Consider the following 21529-nt stretch of genomic DNA (forward strand, 5'->3'; position numbering starts at 1 on the left):
CATTCTAACGACATGGCAGCTTCAGGGGCCAATATTCCGTTGGGGATTTCTCGCATAAAATGTTACAAATATGGCAGCTACCTAGAACAACATGGTATCACAGGGCTTTTACTGTCTTGATTTCACAGTGTTACCTGCAAACTGGTCAGCACAACCATCTTAAGTATCCCGATCCAGACTATATTACTTTGATGCAGGCCTGTTTCTGGAATCCGATTAAAAAGGATGTTAATTACTTATTGTTGCCTGTGGCCTGTCCTACTTTCACTCCTCAAGAACCTTATAATTCCTTTTAGATCTTGTGCTATACTTAGAACTCCAGACTGATGGCGAGATTATTGATGGGGAGACTAGAACTGGGGGGGAACAGCTTTAAGAATAAGATGGAGATGAGAAAACATTTTTTTCTCTCAGTGGGTTGTTAATATATGGAATTCTCTTTAACAGAAAACAGGGGATGGGGGCGGGGAGGGGCGGCTGGGTCAGTGAATTTATTCAAAGTTGAGTTAAATCATTTTTTGATAGACAAGGGCAGACAAGCAAATGGAATTGCAACCAAGGCATATCAGCCATGATCTTACCAAATGACAGAGCTGGATCGAAGGGCCAATTGGCCTCTTCCTGCCCTTGGGTCCTTTGTTCCTATAACTGTTCGTAATCGGTGCTTGTTCCGATTTGATAGTTCTATTAGAAACTGAAGTTGCATAAATAATACATGAAATTAAGCTAGCGCATAACCTGGGATCCCAGGATCTTGGGCAGTGTGTGTGTGATATTAGATTCCTGTCCAACATCAGAACTCTGTAAATAGCAACAAAAATAACACCTATTAAGTCAAATACAATGTAAAAAAAGGCATTTACTGGAATGATAGCATTGTTTCCTTCGGTTAGTTGACATTATGATAGGACAGAGCACCTTCAGGAGTTTGTCAATATTGATTGGATTGCCAAAAACAAAAGTTTTGAAATCATTCATCTGAGATAATAGAACCACCTCTATCTAATTTATATAAGAGTTGTAGTTTGAGTTAGTGTAGATGAGAGGAATGTTTGCGGTATACATTTTCTGGTGAGGCAGATTAGGTATCTGACCTTCATTTGTGGATTCTATTGCTATCCAGGCCATAGCCTCTCTTGCCATCAACCTATCTACTGGGGTCACCTTTTGTGAAATATTGTCAAGATAAAGATTCAATTCAGGGCTAATACATTTTATCTGTTGAATGAGTTCCTGCTGCTGATTATTTCCTGCTAATCTGGAGAAGTGATTGTGAAGTGTTAACTGATTAATGCTGGTAAGATAGAAATATACTAGAAGGGGTCTTTGTCTATCAGTGTGTTGTGGCTTTTACCCGACTTGAAATTTCTCTTAAAATGGGCTCACTTGCAGACATACTTTTGCATGGGTTCAGCATATGCAGTGGTTAAGTTGCTGAAATGAAACTAGTGCTTTGAAGGCTGATATTTACGCTTCCAACTTTTTTTTTCTATAAATTTAGAGTAGCCAATTATTTTTCTTTTCCAATTAAGGGGCAATTTAGCGTGGCCAATCCACCTAACCAGCACATCTTTGGGTTGTGGGGGTGAAACCCACGCAGACACGGGGAGAATGTGCAAACTCCACACGGACAGTGACCCAGGGGCGGGATTCGAACCTGGGTCCTCAGCGCCGCAGTCCCAGTGCTAACCACTGCACCACATGCCGCCCTATGCTTCCAACTTGATTGATTTTTTATTTATTTTTATTTTTTATAAATTTAGAGTATTCAATTGATTTTTTCCAATTAAGGGGCAATTTAGCGTGGCCAATCCACCTAACCTGCACATCTTTTGGGTTGTGGGGGCGAAACCCACACAGACACGGGGAGAATGTGCAAACTCCACAAGTACAGTGACCCAGAGTTGGGATCGAACCTGGGACCTCGGCGCCGCGAGGCATCAGGGCTAACCCACTACGCCACCGTGCTGCGCCCAATATAGTCAAAATTAAAATATGTCTGAAGCCATTATGTTAATTCGAAGGTAAAACAAAGAACCTGTGTTTGTTTAATGCGTATCAAGTCTCCGAAATATCCGAAAATATTTTCTCTACCATAAATCATTGCAGTTATGTATGTGAATGTGAAAGTCATTTTGCGAGGAAACATGAGGAGAGGGAATATGAACTATATGTTACAATTTTATTTATTTTTTCAAATCAATTTAGAGTACCCAATTATTTTTTTCCCCAATTAAGGGGCAATTTAACGTGGCCAATCCATCTAACCTGCACATCTTTGGGTTGTGGGGGTGAAACCCATGCAGACACGGAGATATGTTACAATTTTAAAGGGGACACCGGAACAGAGATCTGGGGTTCATAGATACAAACCTTGGAAGTGCTGAACATTTGCTAAAAACAATCCTCTGCTTTATAAATAGAGGCACAGTGTATAAAAACAAGCAGGTTATGCTAAATCTGCCGGTTAAATCACCGGTTAGAACTTAGCTGGAGTACTATGTCCAATTCTGGGCACCATGCTTTGGGAAGTCTATGGAGAGGATGCATAGGAGATATAATAGTAATAGAATGGCACCAGGAATGAACAAATTCAGTTTTATTGAGATACTGGGGAAGCTGGGGCTGCTCTGCCTCGAACTGTGAGGTCAAAAGGTTTCTAATAGAGATGTTCAAAATTGAAGGACATTGATTGGAAATTGTATGCCCTTATTTATTATGGTGGGTGAGTGGTTAACCAGAGATTAAAGAAAATTGGCAAAAGAGCCAGGAGAGATGCAAATTTAGTTTTGCAGGATGTATGATCTGCAATGCACTATCTGAAAGTGAAGTGGAAACAAATTTAATGCAGGTAGTAACTTTCAAAAGGAAATTCAATATCCTTAAAAAGGAAATATTTGTAAGGCAATGAGAAATGAACAGGGGAATAGGATCAGTTGGCACAGAATGGTCTGAACTGCTAAGTTGTGTCGTAAGATTCTATGGTTACACTCTTAATAAGATTCATACAACAAGTTTACAAGAATGTTATCAGAGCTAGAAAAGTAGCTACAAGGAGAGATTGGATACGTTGGAGTTATTTTCTTTGGAACAAAGAAGGCTGAGGGGGTGACTTAATTGAGGTGTACAAAATTATGAGGGGGAGAGATAGGGTGGGCAGGATAAAATTGTTTCCCTTGGTGGTGAATTCTAGAACCAGGGAACATAGATTCAAGATAAGTGGCAGAAGGTGTGGAGGGGACATGAGGAAGAACCTTTTTTACACAGAGGCTGGTGGGAGTCTGGAATTTGCTGCCCGGGTTGGTGGTGGAGGCAGAGACTCTAAACTTTAAAAAAAAAAGTACCCAGATCTGCACCTTATGTGCTTTACGCTACAAGACTATGGACCGGGTGCAGGAATGTGGGATTAGAAAGGGCACATGAGTGTCCTTGGGCTGGTATGGGCAAGATGGGCCGAATAGCCTCCTTCTGTGCTGTAACCGATCTATGATCTTATGAATAACATCTTGTATTTATTTCTCCCCGTGTCTGCGAGGGTTTCCTTCGGGTGCTGCAGTTTCCTCCCACAAGTCCCGAAAGACGTGCTTGTCAGGTGAACTGGACGTTCTGAATTCTCCCTCCGTATACCCGACCAGGCGCCAGAGTGTGGCGACTAGGGGATTTTCACAGTAACCTCATAGCAGTGTAAATGTAAGCCTACTTGTGACAATAATAAAAGATTATATTGCACTCTTAATGTAGTAAATCATCCCAATGTGCTTCATAGGACTGTCATTAAACAAATTTTGACCAATAGCTGTGAGAATGAGTGAGTAATTTCAATTAGTGGAAGTTGAGAAGAATACACAAGTCTCTGCACGTAGAAAAATGCCATTGGTTAATTAGTATGTGCTTGAACCAAACTGTTTCCTGCAGAGGATGGCACCTCCAGTAATTTAACCAGACTTCAGTATCAGACTAGAGGATCAACCTAAACCATATGTTTTCACATCCCAGGTAACCAAGTAACACGAGGCAAACCTAAAAATGAGTTGTCAACCAGGTGAAGGTACAACACAGGACTACTTGCATGTCAAACAACATAAGCAGTAAGCAATAGACAGAGCTAAACGATCCCACAACCAAAGGATCATATCCAAGCTCTTGTGGTCCTGCAACATTCAGACAGGAGTGGTGGTGGACAATTAAACAACTCACTGAAGGAGGAGGCTCCACATATATCCCCATCAATGATGGAGGAGCCTAGCACCTCAGTGCAAAAGATAATCCTGAAGCATTTGCAACAATGTTCAGCCAGAAGTCCCGAGTGGATGATCCATCTCTACTTCCTTCGGAGGTTCCCAGCATCACAGATGTCAGTCTTCAGCCAATTCGATTCAGTCCATGTGATAGCAAGAAACGGCTGAAGGCACTGGATACTGCAAAGGCTGTGGGTCCTGAACAACATGCCTACAATAGGACTGAAGACTTGTGCTCCAGAACTTGCCGTCTTCCTAGCCAAGCTGTTCCAGACAGCTACAACACTGACATCTTACCAGCAATATGGAAAATTGTCCAGGTAGGTCCTGTACACAAGAAACAGGGCAAATCTAACCCAGCCAATTACCATCCCATCAGTCTACACTCGATCATCAGTAAAGTGATGAAGGGATCATCAGCGCTATCATGAGAAACTTACTCAGCAATAACCTGCTCATGGACACTCAGTTTGGGTTCCGCCAAGGTCACTCAGCTCCTGACCTCATTACAGCTTTAGTTCAAACATGGACAAAAGAGCTGAACGCCAGAGGTGAGAGTGATTGCACTTGGCATCAAGGCAGCATTTGACCAAGTATGGCATCAAGGAGCCCGAACAAAACTGGAATCAATGGGAATCGGGGGAAAATATCCTTTAGTTGGAGTCATACCTGGAAAAAAGGAAGATGGCTGTAGTGGTTGGAGGTCAATCATCTCAGCTCCAGGACTTCACTGCAGGAATTCTTCAGGGTAGTGTCATAGGCCCAACCATCTTCAGCTGCTTCATCCATGACCTCCTTCTATCATAAGGTCAGAAGTGGGGATGTTCACTGATGACTGCACAATGTGTACCATTCGCGACTCCTCAGATATTGAAGCAGCCCATGGCTAAATGCAGTAAAATATGGATTCTATCCAGGCTAGGGCTGACAAGTGGCAGTAACATTCATGTCACACAAGTGCCAGGCAAAGACGATCTCCAACAAGAGAAAATCTAACCATTTCCCCATGACATTCAATGGTATCACCATTGCTGAATCCTCCCTACCCCCCACTATTAGCATCCTGGGGGTTACAATTGACCAGAAACTGAACAAGACTATCCTTATGAAACCTGTGGCTATCGGATCAGGTCAAAGTCTAGGAATCCTGCAGCAAGTAACTCCTCTTCTGTCCCCAAAGCCTGTCCACCATCTACAAGACACAAATCAAGAGTGTACTGGAATATTCTTCACTTATCTGGATGAGTGCAGCTGCAACAACACTCAAGATGCTTGACATCGTCTAGGACAAAGCTTGACACCGTCCAACTCACTTGGTTGCTACCCCTTTCACAAACATCAATCTCTCCACTGCTGACAAGATAGCGGCAGCGATGTGTACCATCTTCAAGGTGCACTGCAGAAACTCATCCAGCCTCCTAAGACAGTAACTTCCAAATCCACGACCACTAACATCTAGAAGGACAAGGGCAGCAGACACATGAGAACGCCATCACCTGGAAGTTCCCCATAAGCCATTCACCATCCTGACTTGGAAATATATTGTCGTTTCTTCACTGTCGCTGGGTCAAAATACTAGAACTCCCTCCCTAACGGCACTGCGGATGTACCTGCACCTCGGACTGCAGCGGTTCAAGAAGGCAACGCACCACCACCTTCTCGAGGACAATTAGGGATGGATAATAAATGTTGGTCTGGTCAGCGATGCCTGCATCCCATAAATGAATTTTTAAAAATGGGACTTGAGGTTATTAGCTTTTGACTCAGTTGCAAGTACATAAGAACATAAGAACTAGGAACAGGAGTAGGCCATCTGGCCCCTCGAGCCTGCTCCGCCATTTAATGAGATCATGGCTGATCTTTGTGGACTCAGCTCCACTCTCCGGCCCGTACACCATATCCCCGAATCCCTTTATTCTTTAGAAAGGTATCTATCTTTTTCTTAAAAACGTTTAAAGAAGGAGCCTCAATTGCTTCACTGGGCAAGGAATTCCAGAGATTCACAACCCTTTGGGTGAAGAAGTTCCTCCTACACGCCGTCCTAAATCTACTTCCCCTTATTTTGAGGCTATGCCCGTTAGTTCTGCTTTCCCCGACCAGTGGAAACAACCTGCCTGCATCTATCCTATCTATTCCCTTCATAATTTTATATGTTTCAATAAGATCCCCCCCGCATCCTTCTAAACTCCAATGAGTACAGTCCCAGTCTACTCAACCTCTCGTCATAATCTAATCCCCTCAACTCTGGGATCAACCGAGTGAATCTCCTCTGCACTCCCTCCAGTACCAATATGTCCTTTCTCGGGTAAGGAGACCAAAACTGAACACAATACTCCAGATGCGGCCTCACCAACACCCTATACAATTGCAGCATAACCTCACTAGTCTTGAACTCCATCCCTCTAGCAACGAAAGACAAAACTCGATTAGCCTTCTTAATCACCTGTTTCACCTGCACACCAACATTTTGCGACTCGTGCACCAGCACACCCAGGTCCCTCTGCACAGCAGCATGTTTTAACATCTTACCGTTTAAATAATAATCCATTCTGCTGTTATTCCTCCCAAAATGGATAGCCTCACACTTGGCAACATTGAATTCCATCTGCCAAACCCTAGCCCATTCACCTAACCTATCCAAATCCTTCTGCAGACTTCCGGTATCCTCTGCACTTTTTGCTTTACCACTCATCTTAGTGTCGTCTGCAAACTTTGACACATTGCACTTGGTCCCCAACTCCAAATCGTCTATGTAAATTGTGAACAACTGCGGGCCCAACACTGATCCTTGAGGGACCCCACTAGTTACAGGTTGCCAACCAGAGAAACACCCATTTATCCCCACTCTCTGCTTTCTGTTAGTTAACCAATCCTCTACCCATGCTACCACTTTACCCTCAATGCCATGCATCTTTAGTTCATGCAGCAACCTTTTGTGTGGCACCTTGTCAAAGGCTTTCTGGAAATCCAGATATACCACATCCATTGGCTCGCCGATATCTACTGCACTGGTAACGCCCTCAAAAAATTCTACCAAATTAGTCAGACACGACCTACCCTTTGTGAACCCATGCTGCGTCTGCCCAATGGGACAATTTCCCTCCAGGTGCCCTGCTATTTCCTCCTTAATGATAGATTCCAGCATTTTCCCTACAACCGAAGTTAAGCTTACTATAATTACCCGCTTTCTGCCGACCTCTTTTTTTAAACAGTGGTGTCACGTTTGCTACTTTCCAATCCTCTGGGACCACCCCAGAGTCTAGTGAATTTTGATAAATTATCACTAGTGCATTTACAATTACCCTAGCCATCTCTTTTAATACTCTGGGATGCATCCCATCAGGGCCAGGAGACTTGTCTACCCTTAGCCCCATTAGCTTGCCCAATACTGCCTCCTTAGTGATTACAATCATCTCAAGGTCCTCACCTATCATATCTTTATTTCCATCAGTCACTGGCATGTTATTTGTGTCTTCCACTGTGAAGACTGACCCAAAAAACCTGTTCAGCTCCTCAGCCATTTCCCCGTCTCCTATTATTAAATCTCCCTTCTTAACTTCCAAAGGACCAATATTTACCTTAGCCACTCTTTTTTGTCTTATATATTTGTAGAAGCTTTTACTATCTGCTTTTATGTTCTGAGCCAGTTTACTTTCATAGTCTACCTTCTCTTCTTTATAGCTTTTTTAGTAGCTTTCTGTTGTCCCCTAAAGAATTCCCAGTCCTCTAGTCTCCCACTAATTTTTGCCACTTTATGTTTTTTCCTTCAATTTGATACTCTCCCTCACCTCCTTAGATATCCTACCAAGTATTACCAATGTAGTCAGGCTGACGGGTATTTGTTGTTTAGGTGAGCTGTTAATCTGTATACCATAGGATGTAACAATAATGTGGTACAATTTGAAGAAATGCAGGGAGTATTCTATCCTAGGCAGTATTTATCCCTCAGACAACATTACAAACAGAACAGCTGGCCATTATCACCGTTTTGTTTGTGGACCATACTATATGCAAACTGATTATTGTGTTACCCAGCTTTATAAGTGTGAGCACATTTTAAGACTTTCAAGCATTTTGGATATATTGAGGTCATGGAGGTATTAATGTCCAGAAGTCACTTGGTGAAGGATAATAATCTTTATTGTCACAAGTAGGCTTACATACTGGAGTCTGTCTTTACTTTGTCATATTTAGAGTGAAATATTACAAGCATATATCTCCCAACTCAATCACACATATTTTCAGTAAGTTTCTCTTTACTGTGTATGGTCAAGTAAAACCCCAATTCTTCATTCCTCCTTGGGCTGTGTGTATCGCTGACAAGGCCAGCACTTTTTCATTCCTAATCGCCCATGAGCTGAGTGGCTTGCTAGGCCATTTTAGAGGGCAGTTAAGAAGAGTCATCCACATTGCTGGAGTCACATACCACATGCAGGCCAGATCAGGTATGGTTAGTAGATTTATTTCCCTAAAGGGCATTCGTGAACAAGATGGGCTTTTATAACAGTCAATGATAGCTCTCATGGTCACCATTAATGAGACTAGTTTTATATTCCAGTTTAAAAAAAATTAGTGAATTTAAATTCCACCAACTCCCAGAGTGAGATTTGGACCCATGTTCCCAGAGCATTAACGAGGGCCTCGGGATTAACTAAAATAAATCAAACAAACTTGAGGGGCAAATTAAAGGGGCAGTCCCCTGAAGGGAAACTGCCTTAAACAAAACAATCCAGTGACATTACCACTACACCTCCATCACCCCGTAATTAATGCTTCCCACCTGTATATAATTAGACACAATTGATAGACAATTATTAGAAGGTGCTGAATGAATAGAAGCCTTTACCGTTGTCCTATCCATCCCATTCCTCTTCCTCCAACCTCTGCATCAGAGAATTACAGAAACATGGGGTTTTGCTCAATAATAATCATTATTAGTGTCACAAGTAAGCTTACGTTAATACTGCAATGAAGTTACTGGGAAAATCCCCGAGTTGCCACACTGAGGGAGAATTCTGAATGTGCAATTCACCTAACAAGCACTTCTTTTGGGACTTGTGGGAGGAAACCGGAGCACCCGGAGGAAACCCTCGCAGACACACAGGGAGAACGTGCACACTCAGCATAGACAGTGACCGAACCCGGGTCCCTGGCGCTGTGAAACAACAGTTCTAACCACTCCGCCACTGTGCCGCCCAAGCGGTCCAATGGTTTCTTCAGCTTAATGATCAGATATTTTTGAAATGGCTCAATAAATTGATTTGTTAGCTATGTAAACAGGAAACAAAAACCATGCTCCATTTTTGCATTTCAAATTACATTTGGGTTGTATGGTCACTGATTGACTGTTTTGAAAAATATGAAGTCTTGTTTGATTTGCTTGGACCTGAATTTGGTTGCCAGGATACCCTGTGCTTTTACTTGTTAGAACTGGCATTAACAGAATCAATTTTCCCAAAATAAAATGTACCCATTGCAAGTTGACATTGCGAGGATTAAGCATGCTCATTCTGAATATACAGGAGCATTAGCAGCACTCTGGATATACCTGCACCATGGACTGCAGCAGTTCAAGGTAGCAGCTTACCACCACATTCTCAAAGGCCATTAGAGATGGACAATAAATGCTGGCCTGCCCAGCGATGCTCACATCCCATGAATGAATTACTAAATAAAAAGGGTTAAAGGAGCATCATATCATTAATAGCATCCGTGGAGTTTTTGGACATTGGGTATTCAGAACTCATTACTTCTTTGAGTAAAACCACTGCACAAAATAACATGCCGACAGAAAATGTTGTACACAATAGTCAAAAAGTACCTGAATAGTGAATATGAACAGACAAATGGTGAATCAACCTGCAGAGTCATCCAGACTCAAAACGTTAGCTCCCTTCTCTCTCCACAGATCCTGCCAGATTTGCTGAGATTGTCCACTATTTTCTGTTTTGTTTCATATTCCAGCATCCGCAGTAATTTTCGTTGACCTTTACCATGTTCTGCTGGCTCAAATGATTGATTCTGTTCCAGATTGCATCTTCCTTCCCACTGCTTACTCAATATGAACCAGACCATAAAAATGTTTCCAACCCATGGGTGAAGTTAAACCCATTATCCTAATTATCACCAAGACCCCCCACAACATACTTCTTCAAATACCTCAGCCACCCATGCCATAAAACAACCATGCTTTGATCATTTCTGCACTTAATTTCATTAAAGTCCTCCTTTATGACCTTTTATGTTCCATTCACTTTGTACCAAATTCTTGTAAAGTTCTGTTGGCTCTTGGCTTCCTCTCGTAGAACACATCAAATTCAAAATTATGATCTTCAGATCTATTGTGGCCTTGTCCTATGCAATCTTCTTGCATCCTCTGCGGTAAAAATATTCCTCCCGTCCTGTAGACTGGGACCAAAGAATGAAGAAAATTACAGCACAGGAACAAGCCCTTTGGCCCTCCCAGCCTGCACCGAACGTGCTGCCTGTCTTAACTAAAACCTCCTACTCTTCTGGGGACCATATCCCTCTAATCCCATCCTATTCATATATTTGGCAAGACACCTCTTAAAAGTCACTTTCGTACCTGCTTCCACTAACCCCCCCCCCCCAAAAAAAAAACCCCGGGCAGCAACTTCCAGGCTCCCACTACCCTCTGTGTAATATACATGCCTTGTACATCTCCTTTAAACTTTGCCCCTTGCATCTTAACCTATGTCCCCTAGTAATTGACTCTTCCACCCTGGGAAAAAGCTTCTGACTATCCACTCTGTCCGTGCCCTCATAATCTTGTAGCCTTCTATCAGGTCTCCCCTCAACCTCCGTCATTCCAGTGAGAACAAACCAAGTTTCTCCAACCTCTCCTCATAGCTAATGCCCCCCACACCAGGCAACATCCTGATAAATCTTTTCTGTACCCTCTCCAAAGCCTCTATATCTTTCTGGTCGTGTGGCAACCAGAATTGAACACTATTTTCCAAGTGCGGCCTAACTAAGGTTCATTAAATAAAGCTGCAACATGTCGTGCCAATTTTTAAACTCAGTGCCCCGGCCGACGAATGCAAGCATGCCGTATGCCTTTTGCTATCTTCTCCATCTCCGTTGCCACTTTCAGTGACCTGTACACCCAGACCCCTCTGCCTATCAATGCTCTGAACGGTTCTGCCATTTACTGTATATTTCCCATCTGTATTAGATCTTCCAAAATGCATGACCTCACATTTGTCCGGATTAAACTTCATCTACCATCTCTCCACCCACGTCTCCAACTGATCTATATCCTGCTGTAACCTCTGACTGTCCTCACTGCTATCTGCAATTCCACCAACCTTTGTGGTGTCCGCAAACTTACTAATCAAGTTTCTGCATTTCCCCCATCTGCTCACTTGTAGTGGCAAAACTGTTGGCCTGCCTGACTTCATGGAATTTCCTCCATAAACCTCGGTCCCTGCTTTTCCCTCCTTTAAAAACCTTCTCAAAAACATTTCCTTCAACAAGCTTTCCTTGAATCCCTTCTGAATTTTTCACTTCATTGCTTAGCTTATTCTATTTACCTTGATCTTTGTAAAGTGTTTGGGTTAACTTGTATATTAATAACATTACATAAATGCTATTGTTCACGTACTCTTTGACATTATAAATGTACCATATCATATTGTTCAAAGGTGTAAAGAGGACTGCAGTGACATACCCATTGAAGTTGTCGAACTCTGCATAGAGTTGCAGTCGAACCTGAGGCTTTGTAGTTGCATGGCCCAGTTATAGTCTGCATGTACAAATAACCAGAGCATTAGTTAGGCCACATTTGGAATATTGCATGCTGTTCTGGTCGTCACACTACCAGAAGGACATGGATGCTTTGGAGAGTGCAAAGAAGGCTTACCAGGATGTTGCGTGGTCTGGAGGGTGTTAGCTATGAGAAGTGGTTGAATAAACTTGGATTATTTGGAAAGATGGAGGCTGAGGGGAGATCTGATTGAGGTCTACAAAATTACAACAGGTATAGAATGGGGGTATAGTCAGAAGCTTTTTCCCAGGGTGGGAGACTCAGTTACAAGGGGGCACAGGTTCAAGGTGAGAGAGAGGAAAGTTTAGGAGAGCTGTGCGGGGAACGTTTTGCGTTGCCAGTAGAGGTAATGGAGGCAGGCACGATAGCAACATTTAAGATGTACCTTGATCGACACATGAACGAACAGGGAATGGAGGGTTACAGATCATTTGGGCAACAAGTAGTAGGTCTAAATAAGGAATTTGGATCGGGACAGGCTTGGTGGGCTGATGGGGCCTGTTCATGTGTTGCAATGTTCTTTGTTCTTTAATCCACTGGAAATTTCTTTGCTGGTTTCTAACAAAACAAATTTTGGGCTTCATTACTTTTGAGCTGAAAGCGGTGATGTTTGAAGTTCCATCAAGTTGCAAAAGGACTACCTTAAAGAAGTTGAGGCTTCTTGTAACATTTATGAGATGTAATGATTTCATGTGCATTTTGAGAGCAGGGTTTTAACTCTACTGGTAGAACGTCACACATCAGTGTTTTCATTTTGAATGAGCTTCACTCTTTACCTCTCACTTTATGACTAGGCTATTTGGAAGGCAATCTGTCTCACCATATCGGGACAGTAAAATTTGCGAGTAACGTTTTGAGCATTGTCCCAGTTAAAATTATCTTTTGTTCACCTGTTAATACAGTAAATAATCTTTGGGGTGTCGGAAGACCCGGGTGTTCAGGAGGAGAGAGAGGCAGAAGTTCTGGCCTTTTCTTCCTTGGTAGCCCGGCGACGGATATTACTGGCTTGGAGGGAGTCTAGGCCTCTGAAGTCAGAGGCCTGGTTAACCAACATGGCGAGCTTTCACGGCCTGGAAAAGATCAAGTTTGTCTTGAGAGGGTCGGTGTCAGCGTTCGCCCGGAGGTGGCAACCATTCATTGACTTCTTTGCGGAGAATTAATCGTCAGCAGGGGTAGGGGTTAGGGTAGTATAGAGTAGGGGATTAAATAGGCGGGCCTTGGAGGGACGGATGTCGGCAGTTGCTTTTTGATTACTGTTCTTTGTACTCGATTGTTTTTGTACTGTGGTTGTTTGTTATGCCAAAAACACCTCATTAAAAATTGTTTGTTAAAAACAAATACAGTAAATAATCACCAGGGATGGTGCTTTATTGATTTGACAAAGTAATTTCTCCAACTTTTTATGGTTCTGATCCAAGACAGTTCACAATCTTGATGTTCTATTTGACCCTGAGCTGAGCTCCTTAGTCCCCACTCACTCAGCTCCTCTGTTGAACCCATATCTTTGCCTTTGTTACCTCTGGACTTGACTATTCCAATGCTCTCTGGCTGGACTCCAATCATAAATTTGAGCTCATCCAAAGTTCTGCTGCTAGTATCCTAACTCACAACAAATCCTGTTTATCTACACCTCAATGTTTAAATTTTGCATCCTTGTTTTCAAATCTCTCTACGGTCTTGTCCCTTCCTATTTCTGTAACATCCCATAGCCCTTCAAACTTTCTAGATCTTTGCGCTCCTCCAATTCTGCCATCTATATAAATATTATTTAAATGGAGAAAGACTGCAGAAAACCACGGCACCGAGGGATTTGGAGGTCCTCGTGCATAAATCACAAAAAGCTAGCATGCACGTTCAGCAGGTAATTGAGAAGGCAAGTCGAATGTTATCTTTAATTTCAAAAGAAAAGGTGTATAAAAATGAGGAGTCCTGCACACCTGGAATACCTGGACTACTGTGAACAGTATTGGTGCCCTGTTCTGAGGAATGATATACTGGCATTGGAGGCAGTCCAGAGAAGGTTCACTCAGTTGATCCCAGGTATGGAGGATTTTCTTGTATCAGGAGAGGTTAAGTAGGTTGCGTCTCTGCTCATTGAAGTTTAGAAAAATGAGAGGTGACCTTATTGAGACAAAGGATTCTCAGGGGGCTTAACAGGGGACTGAGAGGAGGTTTCTTCTTTTGGGAGATGGCATAATCTCAGTGTAAGGGGTCGCCTATTTAAGACAGAGATTAGGAGGAATTTCTTCTCTGAGGGTAGTGAATCTGTGGAAACCTTTACAGGGAGAAGTTGCTGAACACAGCGGGTCTGGTGGCCTGAAGTGCATATGTTTTAATGCAAGAAGTATTACGGGTAAGGCAGATGAACTTAGAGCTTGGATTAATACTTGGAACTATGATGTTGCCATTACAGAGACCTGGTTGAGGGAAGGACAGGATTGGCAGCTAAACGTTTCAGGATTTAGATGTTTCAGGCGGGATAGAGGGGGATGTAAAAGGGGTGGCGGAGTTGCGCTACTGGTTAGAGAGAATATCACAGCTGTACTATGGGAGGACACCTCAGAGGGCAGTGAGGCTATGTGGGTAGAGATCAGGAATAAGAAGGGTGCAGTCACAATGTTGGTGGTTTACTACAGGCCTCCAAACAGCCAGCGGGAGATAGAGGAGCAGATAGGTAGACAGATTTTGGAAAAGAGTAAAAACAACAGGGTTGTGGTGATGGGAGACTTCAACTTCCCCAATATTGACTGGGATTCACTTAGTTCCAGGGACTTAGATGGGGCAAAGTTTGTAAGGAGCATCCAGGAGGGCTTCTTAAAACAATATGTAGACAGTCCAAGGGAAGGGGCTGTACTGGACCTGGTATTGGGGAATGAGCCCGGCCAGGTGGTAGAGGTTTCAGTAGGGGAGCATTTCGGGAACAGTGACCACAATTCAGTAAGTTTTAAAGTGCTGGTGGACAAGGATAAGAGTGGTCCTAGGGTGAATGTGCTAAATTGGGGGAAGGCTAATTATAACAATATTAGGTGGGAACTGAAGAACCTAGATTCGGGGCGGATGTTTGAGGGTAAATCAACATCTGACATGTGGGAGGCTTTTAAATGTCAGTTGAAAGGAATTCAGGACCGGCATGTTCCTGTGAGGAAGAAGGATAAATACGGCAAATTTCGGGAACCTTGGATAATGAGAGATATATTGTAGGCCTCATCAAAAAGAAAAAGGAGGCATTTGTCAGGGCTAGAAGCTGGGAACAGCCGAAGCCTATGTGGAATATATGGAAAGTAGGAAGGAACTTAAGCAAGGACTCAGGAGGGCTAGAAGAGATCATGAAAAGTCATTGGCAAATAGTGTTAAGGAAAATCCCAAGGCTTTTCACACGTACATAAAAAGCAAGAGGGTAGCCAATGAAAGGGTTGGCCCACTGACGGATAGGCAAGGGAATCTATGTGTGGAGCCAGAGGAAATGGGCGAGGTACTAAATTAATACTTTGTATCAGTATTCACCAAAGAGAAGGAATTGGTAGATGTTGAGTCTGGAGACGGGTGTGCAGATAGCCTGGGTCACATTGAGATCCAAAAAGACGAGGTGTTGGGCGTCTTGAAAAATATTAAGGTAGATAAGTCCCCAGGGCCTGATGGGATATACCCCAGAATACTGAAGGAGGCTAGAGAGGAAGTTGCTGAGGCCTTGACAGAAATCTTTGGATCCTCACTGTCTTCAGGTGATGTCCCGGAGGACTGGAGAATCGCCTCACTGTCTTCAGGTGATGTCCCGGAGGACTGGAGAATAGCCAATGTTGTTTCTTTGTTTAAGAAGGGTAGCAAGGATAATCCAGGGACCTACAGGCCGGTGAGCCTTACGTCAGTGGTAGGGAAATTACTGGAGAGAATTATTTGAGACAGGATCTACTCCCATTTGGAAGCAAATGGATGTATTCATGAGAGGCAGCATGGTTTTGTGAAGGGGAGGTAGTTTTTCGAAGAGGTCACAAAGATGATTGATGCAGGTAGGGCAGTGGATGTTGTCTATATGGACTTCAGTAAGGCCTTTGACAAGGTCCCTCATGGTAGACTGGTACAAAAGATGAAGTCACACGGGATCAGGAGTGAGCTGGCAAGGTGGATACAGAACTGGCTAGGTCATAGAAGGCAGAGAGTAGCAATGGAAGGGTGCTTTTCTAATTGGAGGGCTGTGACTAGTGGTGTTCCGCAGGGATCAGTGCTGGGACCTTTGCTGTTCATAGTATATATAAATGATTTTGAGGAAAATGTAACCGGTCTGATTAGTAAGTTTGCAGACGACACAAAGGTTGGTGGAATTGCGGCTAGCGATGAGGACTGTCAGAGGATACAGCAGGATTTAGATCGTTTGGAGACTTGGGTGGAGAGATGGCAGATGGCATTTAATCCGGACAAATGTGAGTTAATGCATTTTGGAAGATCTAATGCAGGTAGGGAATATACAGTGAATGGTAGAACCGTCAAGAGTATTGAAAGTCAGAGAGATCTAGGTAAACAGGTCCACAGGTCACTGAAAGTGGCAACACGGGTGGAGAAGGTAGTCAAGAAGCCATACGGCATGCTTGCCTTCATTGGCCGGGGCATTGAGTATAAGAATTGGCAAGTCATGTTGCAGCTGTATAGAACCTTAGTTAGGCCACACTTGGGAGTATAGTGTTCAATTCTGGTCGCCATACGACCAGAAGGATGTGGAGGCTTTAGAGAGGGTGCAGAAGAGATTTACCAGGATGTTGCCTGGTATGGAGGGTATTAGCTATGAGGAGCGGTTGAATAAACTTGGTTTGTTCTCACTGGAACAACGGAGGTTGAGGGGCGACCTGATAGAGGTCTACAAAATTATGAGGGGCATAGACAGAGTGGATAGTCAGAGGCTTTTCCCCAGGGTAGAGGGGTCAGTTACTAGGGGGCATAGGTTTAAGGTGCGAGGGGCAAGTTCGGAGTAGATGTCCGAGGCAAGTTTTTTTACACAGAGGGTAGTGGGTGCCTGGAACTCGCTGCCGGAGGAGGTGGTGGAAGCAGGGCCGATAGTGACATTTAAGGGGCATCTTGACAAATACATGAATAGGATGGGAATAGAGGGATACGGACCCAGGAAGTGTTGAAGATTGTAGTTTAGTCGGGCAGCATGGTCGGCACGGGCTTGGAGGGCCGAAGGGCCTGTTCCTGTGCTGTACTTTTCTTTGTTCTTATCAGAGAACTGTAGAGGTTGGGTCGTCAAGTGTGTTGAAAGCTGAGAGAGACAGATTTTTTGAAAATAAATTTAGAGTACCCAATTCTTTTTTTCCATTAAGGGGCAATTTAGCGTGGCCAATCCACCTATTCTACACATCTTTGTGGGCTGTGGGGGTGAGACCCACGCAGACACGGGGAGAATGTGCAAACTCAACACAGACAGTGACCCGAGGTCGAACCTGGGTCCTCGTGCTGTGAGGCAGCAGTGCTAACCACTGCTCCACCGTGCTGCCCGAGATAGACACATTTTTAATCAGTAAGGGAATCAAGGGTTATGGGGTTAAGGCGGGCAAGTGGAGTTGAGCCTTATATCCGATCAGTTTTGATGTCATTGAAAGGTGGAGCAGACTCAATGGGCTAAAGAACCCCTGGTTATCTTTGCTCCAGTAATGGTGGCTGTGCCTTCAAATGCTTAAATCTTAAGCTCTGAATTCCCTCCCTGTTCCTTTCCACCTCTCTACTTGTTTCTCTTCTTATTTAAGACTCTCCTTAAAACTTAACTCTTTGACAAAGACTCATCCAGGCTCTAAATGTTATCTCCCTTCTTTCTCCCCAGATGCTGTCAGATCTGCTGAGAATGTCCAGTATTTTCTGTTTTTGTTTGATTCCAGCATCCGCAGAAAGTCACTTTTATCTTTGACCAAACCTTTGGTTACCTGTCCTGATAATGTCAATGTGGCTCGGTGTCAAATTTTATTTTATAACGCTCCTGTGAAGCACCTTGAGATGTTTAACTATGTTAAAGGTGCTCTATAAATGCAAGTTGTTGATAGGGTGGTTGTGTGGGTGTGGGTGAAGGAGAGAATTAACCAAGTGGTCCTGTTCTGCTGGAGGAACAGGTGGCCCTTTTTTTGTGGTTATTTATAATTATCAATGCCAGGTTGACGTCTATAGAAGAGGAATAGAAGAGTTCCCAGAGGATTTTGAGACCATATTGCCATTCTCTATTTTTGGCGCATATACTGAAATTGTTGCTTGGATACTGTCATTCTTTACCTCAGTTCCATTCAATCTGTATTTTGTTGCATTTTCATTCCAAATGTTGCTTAGTACATTACATAATCGGCACTCTTTCTCTTATTCATCTATTAAACATCTGGAATAGATGCTTTTCCCAACTGTCGCCATTCTGTTTTAACATTCTGACATTGCCCCATATCCCCATTGCTCTGCCACAGTCTTTGTAAAGTGTATCTGGAAGGAAATTCTACCAAGTTTCTACTGTCAATTTATCTGTGTCTGTCTGCGGCAGAAAGGCCTGAAAGAACTCTCTGCTAAGGTGCTCCTTAGGCCTCTATCACTGCTTGTAACAGTGGACCTGGAAATACCTTGCTGTTGATCTGTGCCTGTTTTACCCGTAGATTTATGCCTGCATAATTCCAAATTATGCCATTGAATAGGGAATTTGCTTGAAAATGTTATCCCTACAACGGTGATGTCGAGCAATATTTTGATATTGAATGTCAAGGCTTGTGGATTTTAAAATCAATGTACTGCAGCAGGATCCGGACCAGAAGCAGCAGCTGTTTTGTCACAATCGTACGTGATGAGCATAAGGTTTGTAGATTAGATTTGAGATTAAAAGGGGCTCTGTAAGTGAGAGCCATAAAGATCAACCTCTCTATAGAGTAGTGCCAGTCCAGTGTGCATGTTTGAGACGGCATTTAGAAGCGTGCGCACATAGTCAGAAAATTGTTAACTTGGTAAGAAAGCGGTAGGTGATATAATTTACAAATTTATCAAACCGGTTTCAGAATTTGAATAACCAGATCGGTGCCTTTAGGCCCTCTTTCTATCACAGTTTGATCAGCTAGCGGAGGTTCCTCTGCTTATTCATTCCACTTGAAGATTATCAATCACTTCCGTAGCTGAAGTAGTGATAGTGAAGCATTTTTCAGGAGGCTTATTTTACTCTTGCTGTATTTCCGACTGCCTTTGATGAACTGTTCAGTGCACCAGTTCAGTAGTGCCCCACCTGGTTACGTTTCCTGTTATGGTTTACTATCTCTGCACCATGTTTGTGCCACCTGATTCTCAATACAGATCATTTTGCTTGATATTTTAGCAATTTGTTACATTTGTTCTTTTAGGACTAAAAATGTTAGCTTTACAAGAACATGGAGCAGGGGTTGGCCATTCTGCCTATTCCACCATTCAATAAGATCAAGTTCAATGATCTCAACTTCACATTCCTGTCTGCCCCGCATAACCCTTTGCTCCCTTGTTAACCAAAAATCGATTTAACTCAGCCTTGAATATATTCAGTGACCTGTACTCCACGCCTCGCTGGGGAAGAGAATTTCACTGACTAACGACCTTCTGAGAGAAAAGAAAAGTCTCCTTATCTCAGTCTCAAATGGGAGACTCCTAATTTTTAAACTGTGTTCTCTAGTTCTAGTCTCTCCTTAAAGGGAAGCATCCTCTCAGCATCTACCCTAATAGGTCCCCTCAAGACTGTTATATGTTTCAATAAGATCACCTCTCATTCTTGTAATCTCTAATGGGTGCAGGCCCAACCTGCTCAGTCTTTCCTAATAAGGAACCAGTCATGTAAATCTTCTCTGAACTGCTTCTGATGAAGTTATATCCTTAAGTGAGGAGACCAAAGTACTCCAGATGTGGTCTAACTATTTCTATTGTCTGATTCAACAAAATATATATTTGCAGTCATTCAGCCAAAGGGAATAAGTATTTAAAGTTAAGATTAATATATGTAGGAACTGAATTTCATCCTGTGTTTTGGAGATGGAATCATACAATGGTCACGGCACAGAAGGAGATCTTTCAGCCTGTTGCTGAGCAAGAGCAGCTCAAATGACTCCCTCAGAATCTTTTTTATTTGCCTTCTGTTAAGGACCACATGGCCTTCGGTGTCTCTCTTCGCAACACATTTCATCCAGCTATTGCTAAATAAGTGAAAGAGTTTTCAATTTCTTGCTCATTCTATAAAGTGTTCAGCATCTTTGAACAGCACATGCAAGAAACCGATTGTCCTTGCCTCCAAAATGATAGTTTGTCCCAATAGATAATGCTTTTGTGTCACAGTGGTTAGCACTGCTGCCTCACCACAACAGGGGCTGGGGTTCGATTCCGGCCTTGGGTGACTGTCTATGTGGAGTTTGCACTTTCTCCCCGTGTCTGGGTGGGTTTTCTCCGGGTGTTCTGGTTGCCTCCCTCAGTCCAAAGATGTGCAGGTTAGGTGGAGTGCCCATGCTAAATTACCCCTTAGTGTCCAAAAGTTAGGTGGGGTTACGGGGGTAGGGCCGGGGGAGTGGGCCTAGGTGGAGTGCTCTTTCGGAGGGCTGATGCAGATGCTGAATAGTGCCTCCTTCTGCACTGTAGATCTGGGAGTGAGGAAAACATTTAACTTGATACTTATAGAATCCTAGCCCATATGTGGTTTCAATTTATAGTTGTAATGCACTTGAGGTTAGACTATCAAGTCCTCCATCTTCAAATGTGGCCTTGAGAATTGGCTTTTTTTGTTCACAAAAGAACAATTCCAGCACATGGATCGTAAATGGACCTTGTAGTTTTCTGGCCAATTTACAATCTCATGGCTGTGATAGAATATTCTTGAGATGCTGGCTTTCTGTGCATGTTTTTAATGAAGCAGCCAATAAAAGATTTGTCAGTGATTGTAATATCTATCATTAGGGTTGCCTAGTATTGAAAAATTGCTACTATGACGACGCTCTTTTCAAAATATATTTTTTAAGTTCTAAGATAGATTTCTGAGACTGTCTGCTGATTGTAGCTGTTCAAATGTATTGATTCTTTTTTTTAAAAAGTAACAAAAATTGGACACTAAATTCCTGACTTAGAAGGTCCTGATCTATTGTCTCTAGTGTTGCTCTAATTGTTGTACACAGTGTGTGAGAGTGATGCAGTTCGGTTCACTTTTTATAAAAATAAATTTAAAGTGCCCAATTTTTTCCCCCCCAATTCAGGGGCAATTTAGTGTGGTCAATCCACCTACCCTGCACATCTTTGGGTTGTGGGGGTGAGACCCACACAGACACACGGAGAATGTGCAAACTCCACACGGGCAGTGACCTGGGGCCGGGATCGAACCCGGGTTCTCGGCACTCTGAAGCAGCAGTGCTAACCACTGTGCCACCGTGCAGCTCCAGTTCAGTTCATTTAATAACCTTCCTGACATCAGAATTAGCTGTACCTGTATAGGACATTATGGATATGAACCTGGGTTGTGTTACATGGAAATATTCAGTGCATCACCAGACCTGGAAAG

At 43.1% G+C, this 21529-nt stretch overlaps 1 protein-coding gene across 14 annotated transcripts in view; it reads left to right on the forward strand.

Annotated features, from left to right (window-relative positions):
* The window catches only part of setd5 (SET domain containing 5), a 248224-nt gene that overhangs the window by 43365 nt on the left and 183330 nt on the right, over positions 1-21529 (forward strand). The gene's annotated exons all lie outside the window — the stretch shown is intronic.

The sequence above is a fragment of the Scyliorhinus torazame genome, chromosome 13 (assembly GCF_047496885.1).
Source record: "Scyliorhinus torazame isolate Kashiwa2021f chromosome 13, sScyTor2.1, whole genome shotgun sequence".
In the NCBI taxonomy this organism is placed as follows: domain Eukaryota; kingdom Metazoa; phylum Chordata; class Chondrichthyes; order Carcharhiniformes; family Scyliorhinidae; genus Scyliorhinus; species Scyliorhinus torazame.